The sequence below is a fragment of the Tamandua tetradactyla genome, chromosome 1 (genome assembly GCF_023851605.1).
Source record: "Tamandua tetradactyla isolate mTamTet1 chromosome 1, mTamTet1.pri, whole genome shotgun sequence".
Lineage (NCBI taxonomy): Eukaryota > Metazoa > Chordata > Mammalia > Pilosa > Myrmecophagidae > Tamandua > Tamandua tetradactyla.
Window position 1 is genome coordinate 39,578,643 of NC_135327.1, and position 25,459 is coordinate 39,604,101.

The 25,459-nt window shown below is 37.9% G+C and overlaps 1 protein-coding gene and 1 pseudogene across 12 annotated transcripts in view; both read left to right on the plus strand.

Annotated features, from left to right (window-relative positions):
- Window positions 1-25,459, plus strand: part of RALGAPA2 (Ral GTPase activating protein catalytic subunit alpha 2) — a 426,648-nt gene that overhangs the window by 38,236 nt on the left and 362,953 nt on the right. The window lies entirely within an intron of this gene.
- On the plus strand, window positions 1,768-14,892 carry LOC143645227 (protein S100-A10 pseudogene; annotated as a pseudogene).

Sequence of the window (25,459 nt, forward strand, 5' to 3'; positions counted from 1 at the left end):
GCCAATTAAGTCAAACATCATTCATTGCAGCAGGCACAGCCTCCTAGCCGACTGCAGATGTAATGAGCAATAAATGAGGTTCACATTGGCTCATGTTCACAGCAACAGAACTAGGCACCTTCACCTGGCCAAGTTGACACCTGAACCTATACTTCTTCTCTTTAAATAAAATGTATACATAAAAGCAATAAATTTCAAAGTAAATCATAATTAGTTGTAGAACAGATTTCAGAGTTTGGTATGGGTTACAATTCCACAAATTTAGGTTTTTATTTCTAGCTGCTCTAAGGTGTACTGGAGGCTAAAAGAAAGATCAGTATAATGATTCAACACTCATATTCACTTGCTAAACATGACCTTCTCTGTATAACTCCACCATTGCTGTGGTCTTTCTCCTGCTTTTTAGGGATATTTGGGCTGTGCCCATTCTAACTTTTTCATGCCGTAAGGGGCTGTTGATAATATTCCTTCCATTTTTTTTAAGTCCCTTGTTAGGAGCCCTCATTTCCTCCCAAGCCCAGGAACGTTTTAAGAACTACATTTGTTTTCTTTGATTTCAGTTCTAGTAGTATTGCAGTAAGAAAGCCCTGCAGATACACTAGTTCTATACCACTCACTGAGGAAGTTTTAAAACCTTCCCCTCACGTCCAGGCATTCTAGATTAGGGAGGGTATTATTACTGGTACATTACTGTACTAGTCAGGGTTTTCCAGGAAAACAGAACTGAGAGGAGATAAACACACACAAATATATAGTGTAAGTATTATGAAATGTATTATAAGAATTGGCTCATGTGACTGTGGGGATGGGCAAGTCCACACTCCATAGGGCTGGCCATAAACTAGGAACTCAGATAAAGGTTTTTAATGAATTCTCTAGGAGAAGCTGGCTGGCTGAAGTAGAGAAGGAGATTCTCCCTTCTGACTACTGACCTTTTAATACCTCAACTGATTGGATGAGACTTCTCTCACTGTTGAAGGCAGTCTCCTTAGTTGATCGTCAATGTAATCAGCCATAGTTGCAATCAATTTACCGATGATTTAAATCTATGAAATATCCTCATGGTAATTAGCAATCAGGTCAGTGCTTGACCAAACAACTGGACACCATAACCTGGCCAAGTTGATATATGAACTTAACCATCACAGTTATCACTTAAAAAGGTTAGTTGCCTATGTAATAGAACGAAAATATATTATTCAAAGCTTCATAAAACTTCAATTTTGCATAGTAAATAGGAATGAATAATGAACTTGCCTCACTTTTGTTTATGCTTATGCTTTTTCCCTCTGGCTTTGAAAGGTAGGTTGTAATTTGTATGTTTCATTCTGGGTATTAAGTAACTTTGTTGTTGCTTTGTACAAATTAGTATCATACAAAGAGATGGTTTATGATGCTGTGAATACTTATCAAGGTGTAAATAATTGGGAAAGACTTCACTTAGAAAAGGTGGAATTATCAGGATATTAAATCACAGAAGGAATGCTGCCTAGTGCTGTTCTAGAAATAAATGGATTAGAAGAAAGCAGAGGAAAGAGAGTTAAGAAAGCATGTAAGAAGAGTATGCCAGGAGAGCTCTGCCTGTCTTTGTAACTTGGAGGGTGTTCTAGTTTGCTAGCTATTGGCATTTAAAATTTTCCAATGCCATTTGAAAAACATAGCAATGATAGATGAAATGTGTTTTTAAAAGAAGAGGAAAAGCTCTGCATCCCAGCTTGTGGAGCAACCACTCTGTACCTCCTGGCCAAGGCTTCAAAACTCACCAAAATGCCATCTTAATTGGAACACACCATGGAAACTATGATGTTTACATTTCAGAAATTTGCTGGGGATAAAGACTGCTTAACAAAGGAGAACCTGAGAGTACTCATGAAAAAGGAAGTCCCCAGATTTTTGGAAAATCAAAAAGACCCTCTGGCTGTGGACAAAATAATGAAGGATCTGGACCAGTGTCGAAATGGCAAAGCGTGCTTCCAGAACTTCTTTTCGCTAATTGCTGGGCTCACCATGGCATGTAATGACTATTTTGTAGTACACATGAAGCAGAAGGGAAAGAAGTAAGCAGAATTGAGGAATTAATTCCCCCCCTCCCATAAGAATTACCCCGAGTTGCTTGAGGAATCTGCCCCCTCAGCTTCCCTCTGAATAAGGAATCAAAAGATTGGGGTTCTTAGAAAATATACAAATAAAATCCAACTCCCATTTGACAAGTAGTGAAAGAAAAGTCAATTAAATGCCAGGTAAGCTTTTTTTTTTTATGCTGTATGGTGGGGGTCACATTTCATTCTTTTTCCATGTGAGTATCCCATTATTGAAGCACCATTGGTTGTTGTTGTTTTGTTTTGTTTTTTAGGGAAGAAGTGCATGGGCTGGGAATCAAACCCAGGTCTCCCACATGGTGGATGAGAATTCTACCACTGAGTTATCCATGCACCCTCACCAGATAAGCTTTTTATTTTTATATTAAACTTTACCATTAGGAAATGCCCTTATACTGTGTCAGACTTTAGGGACACCCAAATCAATAGTCCATACCCTTGATCTTGAGGCTTACCTTTGTGAAACTTATGTAGATAGCAGAGGAGCTTAGCCTATGTAAAGGTATGCCTAAGAGTTACTTCTGGAGTATCTCTTGTTGCCCAATGTGGCCTCACTCTCTCTAATCCCAGCTCTGCAAGTGAAATCATTGACCTCCCCCCTACTGGGACATGACATCCAGGGGTGAAAGTCTCCATGGCAATGTGGGAGATGACTCCCAGGTTTGAATCCGACCCTGGCACCATGGGATCAACAATTTCATTCTGTACAAAAAGGGGGAAAAGAAGTGTAACTAATAAAGTTTCAGTGGCAGAGAGAGTTCAAATAGAGTTGAGAGCTACTGTGGAGATTGCTTTTACACAAGCTTCCATTAGATATTGGTACCTATTACAACTTGCCAAACCCCAACCAGAACCATTCCAGCCAATCCTAAAGAACACCTAGGGCAATATATAAGATTCTACAAGTGTTCCATATACTAGAGTAACTTTCTAGAAACCTAGACCCTCCAGATGGGTCCCTGGTACAGATAAGCCCTGAAACCTAGAGGGCCCAGCCTCTCCAGAACATCAGTTCCACCTCCCTACTCCTTATTAGTGACAGACCCTTCCAATATGAAAAAGTTAGAATGGCTATAGCCCAAACACCCCTAAAGAGAGGGATAGATAGATCAAAGGTGATGGTAGCATTTATACGGAGAAAATAGGATTTAACAAATGAATATGATTGCTGAATCATTAAATTGATCTCTTTTAGTCTTCAGTATCTTAGAGCAACTAGAGGTAAAAACCTAAAATTGTGTATTTGTAACCCATGTCAAACTCTGAAATATGTTCTTAAAGTAGTTGTGGTGCTGTGCTTTCAAATTTATTGCTTATATATATATATATGTTATTTTTCACAAAAAACAAAAAAATCGATTGTGGTGATAAAAAAATATTTGAGCCCTCTAGCCTCCTATATTCTGGAGCAGCTAGAAGGAAAAATTTAAGAGGATCATATAGTAGCCCATGACATACTCTGGGATCTGTCCTGTAACTACTTGTTGAAAAGTGCTTTGAAAATTGTTGCTTTTTTATTTCTGTGCTTTGCATATATGTTATACTATACAATAAAAAATTTAAAAAAAAAAGTAAACACCCACAATTGGATGGGGCACATCTCCATGGAAACAATAAAAAAGATCCTACCCAGCAATACTGAATGAGGATTAAAGGATATGGCTTTTCTGGGGTATATAATAGCTTCAAACTGGCATACCTACCCTACCTCACTTAAAATATACTTAAATAGAAGAAGTTTAATTTTAAAGCTAACATGTATTTTTGCCTTGGAATGCTTTTTCATTCAGCTTTTTTTTTCAGATGTCAGACTTAGAAATCATAGATACACAGAGCTTCTGGATTCCTTCTTAAATTTATCCTAATTACCCCACCAAACTGTTTTAATCCTGTCACTATCCTTAGAGCTGAACTCATTCTTTGTCATCTTACAGTATGTCCTAAATGTCCTCTTACCTAGGTCCCAGTAGAGCTACCCTTCACATTTTTGTTGCTTCTGTCATTCTTACCTGTGGAAATGCTCTCACATTCACACTGCTTTGCTTATTGTCCCTATACCTCATTTTGCAGTTTCACTTCTGGCTCTGGATTCATGTGGCTCTCCTTTCAGCAACTGTCGTTTGCTCTGTTCCCTGTCCCGCTCATCCTTCAGACTCTCTTCAAACCTATTCATTTCTCCTGGAAACTCCAGCTAGAGGGGGCTTGTCTTTCCTGTGATCTATGGGAGCACTGTCACCTGTTACCATCCATATATTTGATGTTCTTAGTTATCTCTTAATGTGGCTATATCTTAGTTTCCTAACTGTGAAGAGAGCAGCCATTATTTATAATTCTTTGTATCCTCCACAGTGATTTGCTCCTGTTAATATTATTGGTTTACTCTCCTTTCAGTTCTCAATTTATCTCCCATGGAGTTATTTGGTATTTTTATATTAAACCAACACTGCCCCCTCCCTACCCCACCCCCACCCCCAGAAAAAAAAAAAAAGCAAAAACAACAATCACAAAACCCTCTCCGAATAAGAGGACTGGCTTGGTTTAGAATGGGTTTTGACACTAATAGCCCTATCGTCTTGATTGAGGTACTTAACTAAGTTCCTGTACCTCAGTGTCCACTTCCAGAAAGGTCCTCAGGCTCTAAAAAGCTATTTTCCTGCAAATATAGCTTTGTTTTAATTAGTGAAGTCCCCAAAACAAGTACCAGAGGAAGTTCTCTCTCCCCTCCATGTAATTTATTTATTAATTTACTTTACTAATTAAATTTACCTTATTTTTATTATTATTTTTAAAACAGTTTTTAAAAAACATTAACAAAATTTTTTAAAGACATTTTTTAATTTTTAAATTGTTATGAAGGACCAACAAGTCATGGAATTAAGAAAATAACTTATTTGGTGAAATTCACATAACATAAAGTTAATCATATGAAAGTGAGCAACTCAATGGCATTTAGTACATTCACAGTTGAGTGCAATGATCCCCATTCTGTCTATTCCAACACCCTTACATCACTCCAAAGTAAAGCCCCTTTCCCATGAAGCAGATTCTCCCCATTTGTCCTCTCCCCAGTCACTGGCAGCAACCAGTCTGTGTTCTGTGTTCCGTCTTTATGGGTGTGCTGTTTTGAATCTGTTATGTACCCCAGAAAAGCCATGTTCTTTTACTGGGTGAGACCTTTCTGATTGTTTCTATGGAGATGTGACCCATCTAATTGTGGGTAGTAACTTTTGATTAGATGGTCTCCATGGAGATGTGTCTCCACCCATTCAAGGTGGGGTTACTTACTGGAGCCCTTTAAGAGGGAACCATTTTGGAAAAGCTACAGAGCCACCAGAAAGACAGAGCCAGCGCAAGTGACAGAGCCAACAGAACTAACAGAGTCCACACAGCCAGAGACCTTTGGAGACAAAGAAGAAAGACATCCTTGGGGGAACTTCATGAAACAAGAAGCAAGAAAGAAAACTAGCATACTTTACTATGTGCCTGCCCAGCTGAGACAGAAATCCTGAACTTCATTGGCCTTCTTGAATGAAGGTAACTTTCCCTGGATGCCTTAATTTGGACATTTTATAGCATTGCCTTAATTTGGACGTTTTCATGGCCTTAGAGCTGTAAACTTACAACTTAATAAATTCCCCCTTTTAAAAGCCATTCTGTTTCTGGTATATTGCATTATGGCAGCTTACAAACTAGAATAATGGGTTAATCTATTCTGGATATTTCATAAAAATGGAATCATGATGTTTTGGTGGTTTATCCATACTGGGACATGTATGAATATTTCATTCCTTTTTATGGCTAAATACTATTTCACAATTTGTTTATCCATTCATGGGTTGATGGACATTTGGGCTGTTTCCACCTTTTGGCTATTATGTATAGGGCTGTTATGAATATGTATGTAAATTTACTTGTTTTTTATAACTGTTTTCAATTCTAAATTATAGGGTCATATGCCAGTTCTATGTTTGACATTTTGAGGAATGGCCAAACTGTTTTCCAAAGCAGCTGAACCGTTTTTTATTCCTACCAGAAATGTTAAAAGGGTTCTGATTTTTCCACATGTCACCAACATTTGTTAGTTTCCGCTTGTTGGAGTAGAGCCATCCTAGTGGGCTTGATGTGGTAATGACCACTAATATTTAGCATTCTTTCATGTGCCTGTTGGCAATTTATATTCTTTGAAGAAATGTCCATTCAAGGCCTTTGCTCATTTTAAAATTGAATTGTTTACCTTTTTGTTGTTGAGTTATGAGTTCTTTATAGAATATTAAACCCTTATTAGATTTATGATGTGCAACTATTTTTTTCCCATTCTGTAGGTTTTTTCACTTTCTTAAGTGGGTCCTTTGATGCATGAGTTTTTAATATTGACGAAATCAAGTGTTATCTTTTTCTACCTTGGCTGCTCTTGCTTTTGGTGTCATATCTAAAAATTGCCAAATCCAAGGTCAAGAAGGTTTTTACCCTTATGTTATCTTCTAAGAGTTTCACGGTTTTAGTTTTCATGTTTAGGCCATTAATCCATTTTGAGTTAACATTTGTATATGGTGAGAGGTAGGATTACAGCTTCATTCTTTTGCATGCAGATATCCAGTTTTCCTAGTACCATTTGTTGAGGAAGCTATTTTCTTCTCCCTTGAATGAACTTGGTACCTTTGTCAAAAATCATTTGGCCCTAGATGTATGTGTTTATGTCTGAATTCTGAATAATATTCCATTGGTCTGTGTCTATTCTTGTACCTGTACCACACTCTTTTGATTACTCTAGTTTTGTAGTAAGTTTTAAAATCAAAATCAAGAAATATAAGTCCTCTGCCTTTATTCTTGTTTTTGAAGATTGTTTCATCGTGCCATGTAATTCCATATGAATTTGAGGATCGTCATATCCATTTATGCAAAAAGGGCCATTATAATTGTTATAGTCATCTCATTGAATCTATTAATTGTTTTGGGTACTGTTAACATCTTTTAAAAATTTTCCTTTATTAGAGAGGTTGTGGGTTTACGCAACTATCATGCATAAAATACAGGCTTCCCATATATTACCCTATTATTAATACCTTGCATTGGTGTAAAACATTTGTTATAATTGAAGAAAGCACAATTTTGTAATTGTACTATTATAACTATAGTTTTTGATTTAGCTTAGGGTTAATATTGACATCTTAATCATTTTAATTAATTATTATCATTTAGGTTTTATTCTTATTTAATTAAAAATTGAGTAGTTTTTATTAGACACCATAGCAATGATAAAACTAGGATAAAATTGTCAGAACAACTGTTTGAAGGTATTGAACAGCAACCATTGCAGACAGGACTTGTGGTCTTATAATCTCTGAGAAAAAGGGAAGCTCAATCATAGGAATGCCAAGTCTACACTGTCTGTTCTGCTGAGGCATTTGACGTTTTTCCGGGTGGATTTATAAAGTCCGAGAAAGGAAGAGGAGTCTTTCTAGAGACTTCTGATTATAAGTAGCTTGTAGTGAGTAGAGGTAAGAGTACAACTAAATATGTAATGATTCATTAAAAAGTACATGTTTTAAGGATCAAAAAATTTAAGAATTTTACAGAGAGGAGTAAGATTCCAGGAAGGTAAGAGCTCTTATTAGGAGAAGAAATATCACTAGCTCATTCCACATAGAAAAATTTGCTTCGTCTATTCAACTTGAAAATCATAGGCAGAAAGATACTGGCAGATAGATAATAGTAGGGAAGCAAAATAAGCAGATGGACATGTGGACTTTGGGCAGATAAAGTTTGTACTGAATTCTAGAGCATCCCCGATAAAGGGAGAGATTTTCCCCACAGGCTGTTAGCTGGGGGTTGCACAAGAAAGGCAGCAAAGTACTTTCTCTTGTACCATGATTCTTTGGAGATAGCGTCCAACTATTGGAAGATGCCAATGATGTGATAGTACATATATTTTTCGTGAAGATAGGTTGTATGGGTATCATTTCTGTTTTCTTATGGTCACTTGTTCTCCCTGAACTCTGGTTTTGGAGAAATCCTATTCGTTTTCTCTGCAGTTCTTCTCCTTGCTCCAATTGGGAAAACATCTCTGATTTGCAGACCAGATACCCAACTGAGACCAGATGATTGATAATCTCCAGCATCACATCTCTGAACATATTCCTCTGGGATGTGTCCAGGAGACCCCATTCTTTGTCAGGGAAGCCTGCGGTTACATCTTTGAAGGGCACTGACTCCAGTGGTTGCATGTTAATAGCTCAGCTAACAATTGTCTTCCTCTGGGATTTCACTCAAAACCAGAAAAGTAGTTGACAACCAAAGTGTGGGCACAGCCCTTGAGTGGTGGCCATTTCTTTGTGGATTGTGTAGGAATCCATTTAGTTTGACATATTTATTTGATTAGACTCTGATTAATGTTTGACTATCTAACCATCTCAGTTGCTTTTTTCTTTAAAAGCAATGTTACTCAATAGAATTTTCTGTGATGATGAGACTATTCTACATCTGCACTACCCAATTAGGTAATCACTAGCCACGTGGGCTTTTCAGTATTTAAAATGTGGCTAGTGTGATTGAGGGAGTCACTTTTTAATTTGAAGTTATTTTATTTGATTTAAAATTAAATAACCACACGTAGAGTCTTCTGACAAAACCTTGTTACCTTGTTTGAAAGACCATTCCTCTTTGTTAAACACTTGGTTTAATTCTTAGCATCTTGTACATCTGCTTCCTTGTAGAGCAGGGAGTTGCAGCTTAGAGTTTAGAGTTTTATTGAAAAGATTTCTCTGAGCTTCTTAAATGTTGCTACCAAAGTGCTCTTGGCTGAGCATTTACCTCCATGAGTTGAGAAACCTGGTTCCAAAGTTGCCTTCCACAAACAACTGAAAAGCCGTGCACAATTTCTTACTACCCATTTCAGGCTTGCTTAAAAAGCAAATATTTTAAATAATGGCCAAACAAATTTCTTAGCACTTATTCCTCTTATCACACCTTCTATTCCACCCCTTCCTTCCCCCACCAAGAAAAAGAAAATAATTCCAGTCTTATTCCATTATGATCCACCATGTCTACCTTCATTCCTTCTTTGTTAGGGGATATTGTTTTTTTGAGAAGCATGGACATAAGAACCAAACTGTAGTGGGTGTAGCTACAGAGTCAGAATGGCATGTGAGCTTCTTAAAGGGCATACAGAAGAAGGGAAATAATTTTGTGATCAGTAGTTTTTTTTTTTTCTCCTTTACTATTTTAACTGCTTTTTTTTTTAATGACATTTTTGATTGTGAGAAATTTTTTTGCCAGCCTCCCACATACCCTCTCCTTTCCCTCCCTGCTGTGTGGAGGTAACACTGGATTGGAAGGCATAACCCATCTGTTTGTGGAGTCTACTGGGTATAGTTATGTTATGTTTGGAAGTCATAATTTGACCAGTGGTGAATCCAGGTCTGTAGTGGAAGCTGGTACTTATTGTAAAGGAAATCAACACTGGGTCCCTTGTTCTTTATTGCTCCAACTGAGCATAAATGGATAATGGTTTTAGCCTTCAAATCTTTTCCTCAGAGTAGGGGAAAAGCACTCTTAATGGCTTTCCTGTTAATAATGACACAACTGAGTTGTGCAAAACAGAGTGACCTGTGAAACAAATGAGTGGCTTTCACTTTCCGTACTATTGCTTTATATGTGCAATCCAGTCATTTGAGTGTTGATTTTCACATTGAATAGCACCAGTCTAGTTCAGATATTAATAGTGAAGAAGAATTACCTGAAAAAAAACTAGAATTGTAAATATGAAAGGATTATAAACCTGAGATGTTTTATTCTGTGTCTCCTTCTCCTCCTTACCCCTCCTCCATTCTTTTTTTGACAGAACTGTATATCTTTTATAACTCTTTGCAAATGAAAACATCTTAGAAGCTCCTGCAAAGGCATAGATTTAATGAAAATGCTTAGACTGAAACACAGACAAGTCAATACATTCAGGGCAGGTGTCCTATAGAATTAAGTAACAACCCTTATCTTTCTTTATGCAATATCCAGTGCCTTTTCTAACAAGTAAATAATATAGAACAATGCATGATAAAACAGCAGAATTGTATTTTGAAAATGAACTACTTTCCACAGCCCCTGCTTGCCTTTGCTTTATTTTTTCATCATTCATTCCAGACTGTCCAGTGTGCAAAATCTGCTTCCATCTGCTCCTTCCTTCCCATAACCAAGTGAAGGACTTCCTTCAACCAATCTGTTAGACTGTTATTGCTTTTTCTTTCTTTTTTCTATAAGGACCACTTTGCTCTTGTTGAGTGGAGGAGGAATAAGAACAAATAAAATGGACAAGAAAAGCAGGTTCTTCTCATATCCTTGGAATTGAAATTCTTAATTGAGGATTTCAAATATTTAGATGCCTCAGTGGCTTTTTTTTTAAAAGAATGATTCCAATTTTGATTGCAGTTCCTGGGTCACTGTCATGTTATTGACTGATTGCAATTGAGTAAAAGCGGTTATCAGTTCAAATTTCCTAGAAAACATTTTAAAAAGAACCTATCTGGCCAAGAGACCCATCTGTCATCTTCAAAGCCTTTCTGAATTCCACTTGACAAGGAAAATGAATGTTACTATTATCAGAAACAGACTATTGGGTTACATTTTTGACATAGGGGGTATAGTGTATGTTATAATTTTATATGATAAGAGCTGTATACTTGTTCTGGCTTTCTTTATAATGTTAGTCATACTTATTGTTTTTATTGATAATGAGCCTTTGATTGGGAACAGCCCCCAGATTATGCATTGTTTTTATGGGATTGTGTGATCTGCTTTATGATATTCCTTGAGATCTACTCTGCAGAAGAGAGCTGGGTGGCCAGTCTCCCCCTTTCTCATTGGAATCTTGTGTTCCCTGTGGTGATTATTTTGCTTTTGTAATCACTCCTCAGTGCCAACCTTGTATTTGATGCTGGGGAAATAAAACACAGGGTCCAGATCTTTTATTTAAGTAGAATGTGGTTATTCTGGCAACCATTTTTAATCATTAAATGTGTATGCTCTCTGCAAATTGTAAGATGGAAACACAAAAGATAAACATCTAGTCCTTTCTGGAGATTCTTCGAATATATCGTTAGTGGTTAAAATTTGATTATCTTATTAGAAGACGTTGATCATTTGGGTGTAGACCATAAGTATCTGAGTGATGATGTCATTTTCAATGGACTTTTCAATTTCCAAATTTAATATTAAAGACCGTTGTCTTCCTTAACCATAAAGATATATAGGTGAGAAACTTGGGATGGACCCAACAGGATGTATTGAATTACTCAACTCACCTTGAGGGAAGGGAAACTGGAGACAAGATGTTTGTGGAAGTCTGAAATTACATTCTTGTGATTATCTGTCCCAGCTGCTGACACCCTCAGGAGGAGGTGCTATAGAAGGCAGCCTTCTCATATGGTGCCAGGACTCCTGTAAAGGCAGATAGCAGAATCCACATCAGGGTTAAAAATAAAAAAAAAAAATTCCCAGTAAAACCCAAGCTTGATGTGTTTATTGTTGGATCGGTAGAAGATATGTAATGAACTACCCCCCCACCTTGATTACAATTAATGTGTTAACTCACTTTGATTGAGTTATGTGTGTGTGTATATATATATATATATATATATATATATATATATATATATAAAGTTTAGGAGAAGTTTATACAAGTTTTGTGATACTGTAAATTTTCTCTGAATTGTTTTCTGCACGGACATGTGATGTGGTGGCTGTTGCAGAGTGACACCTAGTGTTTGATGTGCTTGTGACACTGGGCAGGTTAGAGGGCAAGAGCTCTGAGTGAAGCCTGGTGGCTGTTTCCCCAGACCTTGGGCATTTGCTGAGAAAACTGTCAGAGGCATCATTGCTGAGCAGACTTGAGGCCCATGGTGCTTTCTGATTTTGTTGAGGCAGGCATTGAAATCTTCTGGACCAAGCAGTGACATCTCACCGGGACTTTGTTATTGCTCAACTTATCACTTACTCAGCAGTTTTCTGGAACTGAATTTTTTTCTTTGCTTTTTGGGAAAAGTGGCACAGAAAAGATAGCCAGCTAGTTGAGCTGTTACTGAAATGAAATAGATCTAACAAGTATAGACATTCTTTGGCAGAAAATAGAAGATTCTGTGAAATAGAGAATAGCATGACAGATTTTTTGTAACTGACATCTCCCACATGAGCTCTTTGTGTGAAAAGAAGATAAGTCTTCTCTTGAAGTTGTTTCAGTGAGCTTTATTCCTTGGGCCAAAACCCATACATTATGGGTAGAATTATATACTACTTATATGGCAATTTGGAATAGTCACTGGATAGTCACTCATTTAAAGTCAGGGGCTGGGGGTGCAAGGGTAATTCAGTGGTAGAATTTTCATCTGCCATGTGAGAGACCCGGGTTCCATTCCTGGTCCGTGTACTTCCCTGTAAACAAACAAATAAGCAAAACAAACGAACAGAAATTCAACAAATGGTGGTGCAATAATGGGATACTCACATGGAAAAATAATGAAAAAAAAAGTCAAGGGTTTGTTGCAATTTGATTTTCTTTAAACGATTTTGGACCTTTGCATTATCTTAAACAAAATTAAAAAAAAACAAACAAACTCTTGCAGTCTATCGAGTGCCTACCCTTCCAAGTTTTCTAATGTTGTATTTTTAGTACCTAGTGAAGGTGTTTTTCTGTCCCTCCCTCCCTGTATTTGGTCAGTATTTATAGCACTTTTCTCCACTCTGTGATTTTATACATCTGGTGATGGTGCTTATGATACCGTCTCTCTTCCTACTACCTCAGCTGTTGATCAGAGCCTCAATTTCTCCCTATTGGTGTATGCTGCTTACTAATCTTTTGTTGTATGATTTTTTTTTTTGTATGCTGTATGGTGGGGTCACATTTCATTATTTATCCATGTGAGTATCCCGTTATTGCAGCACCATTTGTTGAATTTTTCCTTGTTTTTTTTTTCGGGGGGGGGGGGTGGTTGGGAGTGCATGGACCAGGAATTGAACTGGGTCTCCCACATGGCAGGCGAGAATTCTACCACTGAACTATGCACCCCTGGTGTTTGATCTTTTGCCCCTACTGTCTCCCTCAGGCACCTTGAATGCTGTCTGTGGAATGTAATTCTGATCCCATTGCCTTTAGGATGAAAGTTGAGTGCCTGAGCAAGGCGGGCAAGGGCCTTTCTGACCTGGCCTCTGCCTCTCTCTCTCTGTCTTGTCACATATCTCACTTCTGCCCTCCAGTAGCCCCCTCTTGAAGGTCTCCAGACAAACAGCCTGGCTTTTTTACTACTGTTTTGTTTGCCTAAAATGCTCTTATTTGTCTGGTTCACTCCTGTATATCCTGTATGTTAAGATTTAGTTTGAGGGTAGCCTTCCTTTGTAGGTATGCTTGTCTGTCCTTCTTTCTTGTCTGTGTACCACATTTCTGATTTTCCTGCCTTTTCCTACTTTGGGCTCTTGCTTTTAGAGCAAGAACAGTGTCCTTCATTCCTCTCATCTCTCTTCATCCCTTGCATGGTATCTGATGTGGATAGACACAATGAGAATGTTTATTAACAAATCAAATAAATGGCTGATTCAGGGAATACTTGTTTTAATAACCTGCACTACCACTGATCCAAATCCTTGTCAATAGCATAGTGATTAGCAGTGCAGGGAGATGACTTTGTGGTATAGAAATTGCTTTGCTTTTATTTTTATTGATTCTTTTCTTAAAAACATCTTCTTTTTCAAGTTTTTGAGTTTAATTCGATGGACCTTGATCACATTATGCAAGTGATAGAAGTAAGCCACAAAGGTCATCTTTGTACGATTCCTTTTGCATGATATATCCATAATAGGCAAATCCATAGGGGCAGAAAGCAGATCAGAGATTCCCATGGGATGAGAGAGAGAGAAACGGAAGTGAATACTTGATTAGTGTATTAAGGTTCTCTAGGGAAACATACTGACAGGAAAAATCTGTAATAGGAGATTTTGTAAAAATGTCTCATGGAACTGTGGTGATATGTGAGTCCAAATTCTGTAGGGCAGGCTGAAGGCTGACAACAACGATGAAGGTGTACAACAACGATTAAGGTGTTTGGTGAATTCTGTAAGGGTAGAATTCTGCAGGTTGAAGTAGAAATGAACTTTTTCTCTTCTGACTGATGAAATCATCACCTCACCCTTAAAATTCTTAAACTGATTGGATTAAAAGCAGCTGCTTGGATTTTTGTATTGTGGAAGACATTCCCCTTAGTTGACTGTAGATGTAATCAGACATAGATGCAATCAACAAACTGATGATTTAATAAACCAGCCTTCGGTTTATTAACCAGCCACAAAATGTCCTTGCAGTAACAGTTAGGCCACTGCTTGCTTGACCAGCCAGCTGGGCACTATCACTTGACCAGATTGACACCTGAACCTGACCATCACAGTGGGTATGGATGTTTTTGTAAGGAAATGAAAAAGTTTCCAAACTAGCGGAAACTTGTGGTTCTACCACATTGTGAACATACTAAATACGACTGAATTGTATGCTTTAAAATTGTATATTAAGTAAATTTCACCTCAGAAACAAACCTTAGTGTTTTTTCTTTCTTGCATTATAGAAAATTGAAGTTTACAGATTTGCCTCCTTTCTTAGCCTTAAAGCTTTTCCACTTGATATTGATATTGCTTTGCTGTATGTATAGTGTATTTGCCTGAGATATCATTTTCCATGTTTCACTGTTAATCTTTCTGCATTAGAAAGTCAGTTCTGATTGACTTTGTAGGGGAATTTAACTACCTACACTTCTTTTTTTTTGCATAGACAAGTACTGGAAATCGAGCCCAGGTCTCCAACATGACAGGCAAGAACTCTGCTTGCTGAGCCACCATGGCCCACCCTACATACACTTTTTTGTATGATAATCAACATTGTTGTTTATTCTTCTGAGTTTGTTTTTTTTGGGGAGAGGCCACTCCCCCAAAATTTTGTTTATGGAATATGCTTTGTGATTTGGAAGGTATGCGTTCTGTTTTCTGTTATTCCAATAATTATCTTTAAATTAACAAGTACGATTTGATTCTGATTACCCATATAAAAAATAAAGCAGTATCAACCCCATCTATCTTTTGCACCTTTCTCATTTCTCAGCTATTTTAAAAAATATAACCGAGCCTTTTAAAATCAGACTGTATCATGATTTTTTGAGTGTTATTTCTCTTACATTAGTTGTTTTGGGGATTTACAGTTTTTTTTTCCTTATAACCATATTAACTCTGATTATGTAAATATGGCTCACTATCACATATTTATACTCTCCCACCCTTGTTTTTGGATTGTTTATTTTGATTAATTTCTTTATTTGTTAGAATTTGAAGCATATTGTGTTTTGGGGAAGTGAGGTATGTGGACGATATGCTTTCCAGTTCTAGAATATCTTTCTTTTAACTCAAATATATATAGCTGGCTATATAATTCTTGAATCATGGTTCTTTTTTTACCCCTCAAAACTCTGAATTGTGTTTGTTTTTTGAAGTAGCTATAGTCTGCTTTAGCTATCTTTATCATAGACTGGATTCTTATGTAGGCGCTTCGCCTGCCCTGGGACTTTTTGCATCTGTGTATTCTGGTGCCTGTTCTACTCTGCTTTTTCTACATTGATCAATAGACTACACTGTCTTCTGGAATTTTGCAGAGGAAAAGACTAAGTCCAGCTGGTTTTTGTTCTCTGTGGATAACCTGCTTTTTCAGTTTAGATTTATATAGGATTTTAAATTACATATTGAATTACAAACTTTATACATGACATTCCTAGGCGTTTATCTTTGTCTTTTAACTTATTTCATTCTAAGGATACCTTGTGATATGCAGTATCCCCAGGGCAGGTACTGATGGGGGGATTTGAGTTGGGCTTTCTAGATTCATGGCTGCCATGCTCTTCATCTCTGTCTAGTATTTTATATCTGTTTCCAGAGTGTTATTTATTCCTTTATTTTCCTATGTCCTAGGAAAGGTTCTCTGTTTTGTTGAATCTTTTAAGAACATGAATCAGAAATTTAAAAAAATGACTCTATTTTTTCAACAAATCTATTTCAGAAGGAGGAGTTTTTGCTCCTTTCTAGCTGTACTATCATTCTAGGTATGTTCTACTTTTAAGTCACCTTCTTTCCATGCCTCATGCCTCTTTACAGCTTCATCTGCACTTTAAGTGGTAATTTCTCTCATTATTTTACTTGGAAATGGGACTCTCTATGCTCTCTAGTTTTCATTGCTTATTCAGGTTTTCCAACATTTTAATGTTAGTTGATTGCTAAAATTCACGATGGAGAAATTAGATATCCCTCCCTTTTTAATTATGTTTTCAGTGCCATGTTTCCTTGAGATGTCACTGCCTTATATATATAATATATATATATATATATAAATATTTTTTTTTTTGCATGAGCAGGCACTGGGAATCGAACCTGTCTCTGGTATGGCAGACAAGAAAAGAACTCTGTCTGCTGTGCCACCATGGCCTGCTCTTTGCCTTACATTGTTTTTAAACATTTTTTGTTGTATAGTGTAACATATATACAAAGCAAAGAATAAAAAAGCATTAGTTTTCAAAGCACTCTTCAAAAAGTAACTACAGGGCAGATCCCAGAGTTTGTCATGGGCTACCATACGATCGTCTCATATTTTTCCTTCTAGTTGCCCCAGAATATAGGAGGCTAGAGGGCTTTAATATTTTTTTATCATCACAATCAACTTTTTTTTCCTTCTTTTTTTGTGAACAATAGCATATATACAAAAAAACTATAAATTTCCAAGCACAACACCACAATTAATTGTAGAACATAGTTCAGACATTAATATGGGTTATAATTTCTCAATTTTAGGTTTTACTTCTAGCTGCTCTAAAATACTAAACAATAAAAGAGATATCAATTTAACGATTCAGCGTTCATAGTCATTTGTTAAGTCCTATCTTCTATGTGTAATTCCACCATCACCTTTGATCTTTCTATACCTCTCTTTGGCATTGTTCGATCTATGGCAATTCTAAATTTTTTATATTGGAAGGGTCTGTCACTAACATGGGGTAAGGAGATGAACCTATCTGATGTTCTGGAGAGGCTGGACTGTATTTCAGGACTTATCTGGACCAGGGACCCATCTGGAAGTTGTAGGTTTCTGGCAGGTTACTCTGGTGCCTGGAACCCTTGTGGAATCTTATAAATTGCCCTAGGTGTTCTTTAGAATTGGTTGGAATGGTCCTGGTTGGGGGTTGGCATGTTATGATAGGTAGCAAGGTCTACCTGAAGCTTGCATAAGAGCAACCTCCAGAGTAGCCTCTTGACTCTATTTGAACTCTCTCTGTCACTGATACTTTATTAATTACACTTCTTTTCCCCCATTTAGTCAGGATGTAATTGTTGATCCCACAGTGCCAGGTCTGGATTCATCCCTGGGAGTCCTTTCTCACATCACCACCTTTTCACCCCTGGATGTCATGTCCCACATACAGGGGAGGGCAGTGATTTCACTTGCAGAGTTGGGCTTAGAGAGACTGAGGCCACAACTGAGCGAAAACGAAGGTCCTCCAGAAGTAACTCTTAGGCATTCCTATTGGTAGTCTAAGCTTCACTGCTACCTACATAAGCTTCACAAGAGTAAGACTCATGATTTAGGGCATGGTCTGTTGATTTGGGTGTCCCTGAAGTTTGACACAGTATCAGGGGATTCCCTGATGGTAAGGTTTATTAGTGCCACAGTCTTTCTCCCCTCCCTCAGGAAGTTTGCCAATATTTTTTGATTATCTGGTTAATACTCTAGGATGTTCCCAGGCATTACAATATTAAAGGACTTCTGGATTAAAGGACCTCTTTCTCATTCTGTGCTCTCTGTGTTTCAGTTGTTCAAATGAATTAGATACAGATAGGTTGAATTAGATTATGCACTACAAAAAATTTCAGTTCCAAATCAAATAAATCTTTCTTCCATTAATCTCAAAGAGTATGTGTGGTTCTAAAATAAAGACACTGTTTTCCTTACCCCTATGTTCAGAATTACTTTAACCCTGTTCGGCTTCGTTCTTATCTCTAAATATCAGGTTATGTATATAAAACAGCCTCTCAAAATCCAGAAATAATAATCACCACTCTGGACTTAATGTGTATTCTGCTTTAAAAGCTTGCAGTGTAGGCCCCTGTTTTCTTACAAGCATTTTCTAAAGGTGTTCATACCATTGCTGTTTTTTTGTTTCTGGTTTATTTTGTGTTACCACATGTCCCACATGTTCATTCATATCGTTGCATGCCTCAGGACATTGTTCCTTTTTGTAGCAGCTCAGTCTTTGTTCATAAGTATACCCCATTGCTTGCCATTCTACTTCTCCATCAGTGCATCCTTCAGCCACCTGCATTCATTGAGCATCATGTAGAGGGCGCAAAGTCCACAATCCATCAACGTTCTCAATTTTAGATAATTTCATGTTCCCAAGAGACAGAAAATCAATAAATACACCCTCACTAAATGGGAAATCCTAGCCTCCTCTTAACTTTTGTCCTTCACCCCATTATTTACCTCTGCTGTTGCTGTAGTAGTGCTGATGGTTTCCTTTGAAAATAGCTCATAGCATGCAATAGCAGTTTCCCCCTGTACCCTGGACTTAAACACTCTTTATACAAGAATCATATTTTTGAAGTAATTCTTACAAGAACTCATCCATATTTCTAGTGTGAGTTAGTGGGACACATAGGTCTCTACAATCCCTTTCAATCTTGTTCATCTTCAATATGGTAATATTACTTCTAGACCCACTAGAGAATCACCTTCACTCCTGTCTGTTCCCTTGCATTGGAGTTCAACCTCATTAGCTAACAGTTCACCTGCCTCTAGCTTCTATGTATCTCTAAGTCCCCCGTGTTCTATATTATAAGTCTCTGTGCTGGTTTGAAAGGGTGTATGTCCCCTAGAAAAGCCATGTTTTAATCAAAATCCCATTTTGTAAAGGCAGAATAATCCCTATTAAATACTGTGTATTTGAAACTGTAATCAGATCATCTCCCTGGAGATGTGATTTAGTCAAGAGTGGTTGTTAAGCTGGATTAGGTGATGACATGTCTCCACCCATGTGGGTAGGTCTTGATTAGTTTCTGAAGTCCTATAAAAGAGGAAACATTTTGGAGAATGAGAGCGATTCAGAGAGAGCAGAGCAGAACGACAGCAGTGAGAAGCAGAGTCCACCAGCCAGCGACCTTTGGAGATGAAGAAGGAAAACTCTTCCCGGGGAGCTTCATGAATCAGGATGCCAGCAGAAGAGGCTAGCAGATGATGCCATGTTCACCATGTGCCCTTCCAGATGAGAGACGAACCCTGACCATGTTCACCATGTGCCTTTCCAGATGAGAGAGAAACACTGGCTGTGTTCGCCATGTGCCCTTCTACTTGAGAAAGAAACTATGAACTTCATTGGCTTTCTTGAACCAAGGTATCTTCCACCCTGGATGCCTTAGATTGGACATTTATATAGACTTGTTTTAATTGGGACATTTTCTCGGCCTTAGAACTGTAATCTAGCAACTTATTAAACTCCACTTTTTAAAAGCCATTCTGTTTCTGATATACTGCATTCTCACAGCTAGCAAATTAGAACAGTCTCTGATTACACCGTTATACTGGTCATAAAAGTGGAATCATGCAGCATCTGTCCTTTTGTGTTTGGCTAATTTCTCTCAGCATTATGTCCTCAAGGCTCATTCATCTTGTCATGCTTCAGGATGTCATTTTGTTTTACTGCTGCATAACATTCCATCGTATGTATATACCACATTTTGTTGATCCACTCATCTGTTGATGGACATTTGGTTTGTTTCCATCTTTTGGTGATTGTGAATAATGCTGCTGTGAACATCGGTGTGCAAATATCTGTTTGTGTCATTGATTTCAGCTCTTCTGGGTATATACCAAGTAGTACTATGGCTGGGTCATAGGGTAGCCCGATATTTAGTTTCCTGAGGAACCACCAAACAGTCTTCCATAGTGGCTTTGCCTTATATTTTAAATATATTTTTTGAAATGTTTTTATTCATTTTCTCTTTAGCCAAGAAAATCATTACCCCTCAAGTCATGGTCTAATCAAGTACTGAGATTTACCATAATGTATGGAAACAAAACTCCATTCTCAGTTATGTTTATCTAGTGCCTACTTACCAGGTTCTTTGTGTCTACCATGGTAGAGTAGGAGAACCTTATACTTGGACATTTTCTTGTGTTTGATGGAACCTGAGCTAAACTTAGAACTCCCTTTACTTCCTTATTTTTTGTTTTCACCCATTCCTTTATTATTGCATGTGTACTTATTACGAAACAGTATATACCAGGCACCTCTCTTGATATTGGGGATACAGAATGGTTAATAGAGGATCCCTTCTTTTAAGGAATCCAACATCTAATGGTGAAAGTGGGCCCTGTGCTCACTATGATCTGAGGGTGTGCCAAGAACTGTGAAGGAGAGTGTAATTGCTTTGGTGAGGCATGCAGGCTCCTCAGAGGAGGTGATGCTTGAGTTTGGCCTTAAAAATTTGAAAAAGATGTGCCCAGGTGAATCTGTGTTTCCTTACTTGGTAATAGCATGGCTAGTGATCAGGTAATGTACTGTACTCTGAGGGACTGTTGGTAGTAAAAGGCGGCAAGCATTGCTTTTTAGCTAAAAATGTAGTCATCTTGTTTTAAAGATTATGTGGGTATTCATTTTAGTTATATTTTTCTTGAATTTTAAGGTTGCATAAATGTGGTGATATTCAGAGTTCAATGAAATTATTGTGTCTACATCAGAAAATTGAGTCATTTTTAATGGAGATATGTAGTCAGGCTCAAGACAGGTGAGGAACAAGTTGCCCTTTCAACTCCGTAGGTCTTTGTGAAGCATCTCCTGGCCATTGGCTGTTTTGCATATAGATGATGCTGAAACTAGAATACGTTGCTAGCTCAAGCATTCACAGTCTAGTCAGTTTTCTTTAAACTGCACTATTCAGTTCTCAGGTTTTCTGAATGCTAGTTACTCAAAAAGTCAAGTAATTAACTCTATTGTTTTTTTAAACCAAGCCTATTTTCTTCTCAGACAGCATTTTCTTTATCCAACCCCCTTGTATTGTGCTGCTGATTAGGGGAGAGATACTTTTCCTGCCTTTCCTACTTTGGGGCAAAGCAGGCTCAATTGGTCATGATTTCAGTCGGTCATGATTTCAGTCGGTCATGATTTCAGTCGCTCACCTTACGTGAGTTTGTCTGTAATGTTTTCCTCCATATTCACTGTCTTACCTTTCTAAGTGGAACTATAATCGAATGGGAATCTACTGGGATATATAGTCATTTGGTAATAATTTGAAAAAAAAATTGTACACAAAGTAAGTCCAGTAGTTTTAATGTGGACTAGCACATCTTGTCTAAACTGCAGCTTACATTTCACATTATTCTGGTCATGCAGTTGGTGCTGAAGAAAAAAGTGCTATGGATAATCAGTTAAAAGATATGCAATTCCCTCATGTGCTGATCACTTAAGTTTGATTTCAAGTGTGCTGTAATGGATTATCATGTAGATGCAGCTGAGCAGTGAGCATTACAGAGAGCCGTGTGTTTTTTCAGAAAAGTAATATTTATTCACACAGTGTGGCTTTCCTGAATTTTTAAAAAACTCTCCCATGAAACCGCAAATAAGATATCAATAGCTTATGTGGCATTCATAGTTGTATGGGTTATAATATTGGCTTCAGTAGAAGAAATGCCAGATAGAAGTTGCCTCAGAGAATGTAGGCTTCTTCTGGGACTTTCTAAGGGACAGGCTTAGCATTTAGACATAGACTACTATGTGGGACTTTCTTTTTACTTATCTTGTAGACTTTAATGCATAACAGAGTGGCCATTGCTATATTTGGGTGCAAAAAGAAGCTTCCATGTGGGTAATATGTCAGCCTCTGAATTGTTGTATGAGATTCTGTCCATTTGGGAATATTCTTTTCTTTTTTTTTTCACGGACAGGCACTGAGAATTGAACCTGGGTCTCTGGCAAGGCAGGCGAGAACTTTGCCTTTCTGAGCCACCGTGGCCCACCCTTTGGAATGTTCTTAGTAGCTCAGATGCTGGGCATGGTGCTTCATATCCAAATCTTACTGAGTCTATTTTTGAGTGCTTGTAAAGTCCATCCATTTTGTAGAAATCTGAGAACTTTTCTCCAAAGTAGTGATGATAAGCCTGACCTCAGAACAAGTTGGAAACTACTTCTGTGGCAGACTGACATCTTTATGCATGTCATCTTCCTGTACTCAAGCATCTTTATACATGTCATCTTGCTGTACTCATTGTTTTTCTTGATATTAAAGAAATGTTTTCCTTTGTTGCATGCTAATTAAAGAAAACTAAATCAAGAAGACTTATATTATTCTGAGAGGCTAAAAAGCATGATTCAGTGCCAAGTTGTCTCCTAACTAAAGTAAAGATCTGAAGAACAGTGGGAATGTCAGGCATCCATCTCGTCCAAGATAAGATTTATCCTGAGTTCTTAAAGAAGTTTTGTTAGCAATCTCCTATATGAAACTTTATGTGACAGATTTAGAAGATGATACTGGAGCATAGCTGGGGCACCTGCCGTCAAGGGTAGTTTAGAGAAACAGAGCCTCTTTGAAGAAGAATGGATGAGAAAGTAGGACACTCAAGTCACCTCTGTGTTATTTGCTCAGGTGGTGTGAACTACACAGAGTTTTCGGAGGAGTACAATATGGACCTCATGGACTCAGGTCTCCACCGACGCAAAGCGGCAGCCCACAGTGAGAAGCAGTGCCCACCAAGAGATCCTGCCACACAGACCAACCTGCAGTAGGGTGCATGTCACTGAGTACTAAGATTCTTAATCTAATTTAAGTATTCAGTTTAATAATTTGAAGATTATAGTGGTAGACATGAAGTTATCTTTTTTAGGTTCCCCTTCAAGAAAGAATTTGCGCCCAGCTGCAAGGAGAGGGCTAACTTGATGACCTCCGGTTTTTAACACCTTCAGCTCTCCAGCTCTGGTCATACTCTTCTCATTGTGGCCCCCAGCCAATGGCTAGACAAAGTGACAGTACCCAACCTGGCCATTTCTGCCATGTGGGATTCCTTCAACAAGCTGTCTTCGTGCCTGTGCTCCCAATTGGCTGGCAGAGACTTGTCAGGTCTGCACTGTGGGCTGAGGCTTCCTGTCCAGTCTTGCTTCCCCATGTCTCTTTCACAGACTCTCTTCCCTAATAAACTATGTGCATTCCCAACTCCATCTTAGCATCTGTTTCCCAGAGAACTCAACCTGTTGCAATTATTATTAATAAATAGTCAAGGCTATTACCCTAAGCTATATAGTAAATTTTTTGGTGAAGAGAAAGTATGAATTAAAGAATTATAAAACTTAGGGAGAAATAGAATCTGCCTTTCTCTGTTGAGTTTGATAAATCTAAGACCCCCGCCTGCAAATTGTACTTATCTGGGGCTCACTCATGGCTTGTTTGGCAGCAGCCTGACTGCTGAGACCTTAGTCTTTATTCTCAGTTCCAGAGTCATTGGTTTTCTTGCATTAGCCTCTTTGCTTATGATGCTTCTCCTTAGTCTGTAGCCAGTTCTTTGGGTTCAGTTGGTAGGGCTGTGTTTGCATGGGTTCATGTTAAAATATTCTATAAAGAACTTGCTTAAAAAATTATTCTGATTTCTTTTAACTGTTGTTAACAAAACATAATGATACAATTTTTATAATTAGCTCCTTTTGGGTGTTGTTGATATAAAATTCATGTTGGTACATATTGCAAAGTGAAAACCTTTAATTTTCCCCCCAAATAACCATTTGTCTTAGCACAATTTATATTAGATCCTTCCTGCCTGACATTGGTATCTGGCTGACAAAGGTTGTGGGTTCTCCAGGTGCCCACTTTATTTAATGCTGAAGCCATTTTGGTATATGCTATTGATTTTCCCAGTTTCCTGCAATATTAAGTTTTTCTAACTAGTTGTCCAGCTAAATAGTGATAAGTATTTCTAATTTTTAAAACAAGCTTAAAAACACCTGGCACCTTAGAAATTTCCTCTTTAAATTGTGTGCACTTGTCTTCTGCCTTACCTTCTTTGTCCTTAATTTCTTAGCAGAACTCTTTCAATGCTGTATCTCCAGGGTTTCCTCCAGTCTTCTCATTTGAAGCTATCTCTCCAACATACATCATATACACACTTCTTCACCTGCCAACTCTATCCCATTACCATCCAAAATTTGCTTCTGCATTCCAGACCCTATATCCAATTGCCTAGGAGAACACCTCCACTAACACCTCAGCCTATTGATACTTCAAAATCCTGGACACTCAGAACCAAACTTGACATGCTTATTTTCCTCAATTTCCTCAAATCTTCTGGATTTGATGTCTTAGATAAAAGTTTTGCTATCTTCTAAGCTTTTGGGTGTGAGGGGAGGTGTTCTTGAATCTTCTATTTACTTTACTTCCCACAGTGAGTCTATCTGCCCATCCCAACAATCTCACCTCCTGAAGATCACTATTATATGCTTCTTCTCTTTACTCTGCTGACCTTGGTCCAGGCCATTTCATTCCTCATCTGCAATGCAACAGTTTCTTCCTTATTGGCATCTCTGTCTCTCTTCTTAGTCATCTCAAACCCACATCCACTTGGAGCCTGTTGAGACTGTGCACTGTTTCCATGAGAACATTATGCACTGCTCCCCCACCCCAGCTTTGCCCTCTTCTCCAAACCTACTCCTCTCTTTCTCACACACCCACGTGCCAAGCTGAACCTCGCCTGCTGCCCCTCTTCTTTTAAGGCACCAGGCTTTCATTGCCTCATCCCCCCCTCCCCCCCCCCAAATGCTCTTCCTTCTGTTCTTGTTCTCCACTGGGACAATTTAATTAATCCCCTGAGTCTCAGTTCAAGCATCCTCTTCTCCAGGAAATATTCCATGAAGCCCTGACTGAGAAAGGGTATAGTACCTCAGATATAAAAAAAGGCTTTTTATTTTTGTATTTTGGCTAAATGATACTCTTTTCTTCACCATCTCTCTTGCCTACTAATTATAAATCCCTCAGGAATAAGAAGGACTAGATATTTAATTCATACTTATTTTATTGCCACACTTCAGATGCCAAGCCTGGTACTTAATGTGTAGATATTCTTCACTGAATGGGATTGCATGTGTGTGTGTGCTTATGTAGGTGTGCTTGAATATAAGTCAGCATTATCGCATAGTAAAACAAGATCTAGGATACCTGTGCTGGTTTGAAAGGATGTATGACCCCTAGAAAAGCCATGTTTTAATCTAAATCCCATTTCATAAAGGCAGAATAATCCCCATTCAATACTGTATGTTTGAAACTGT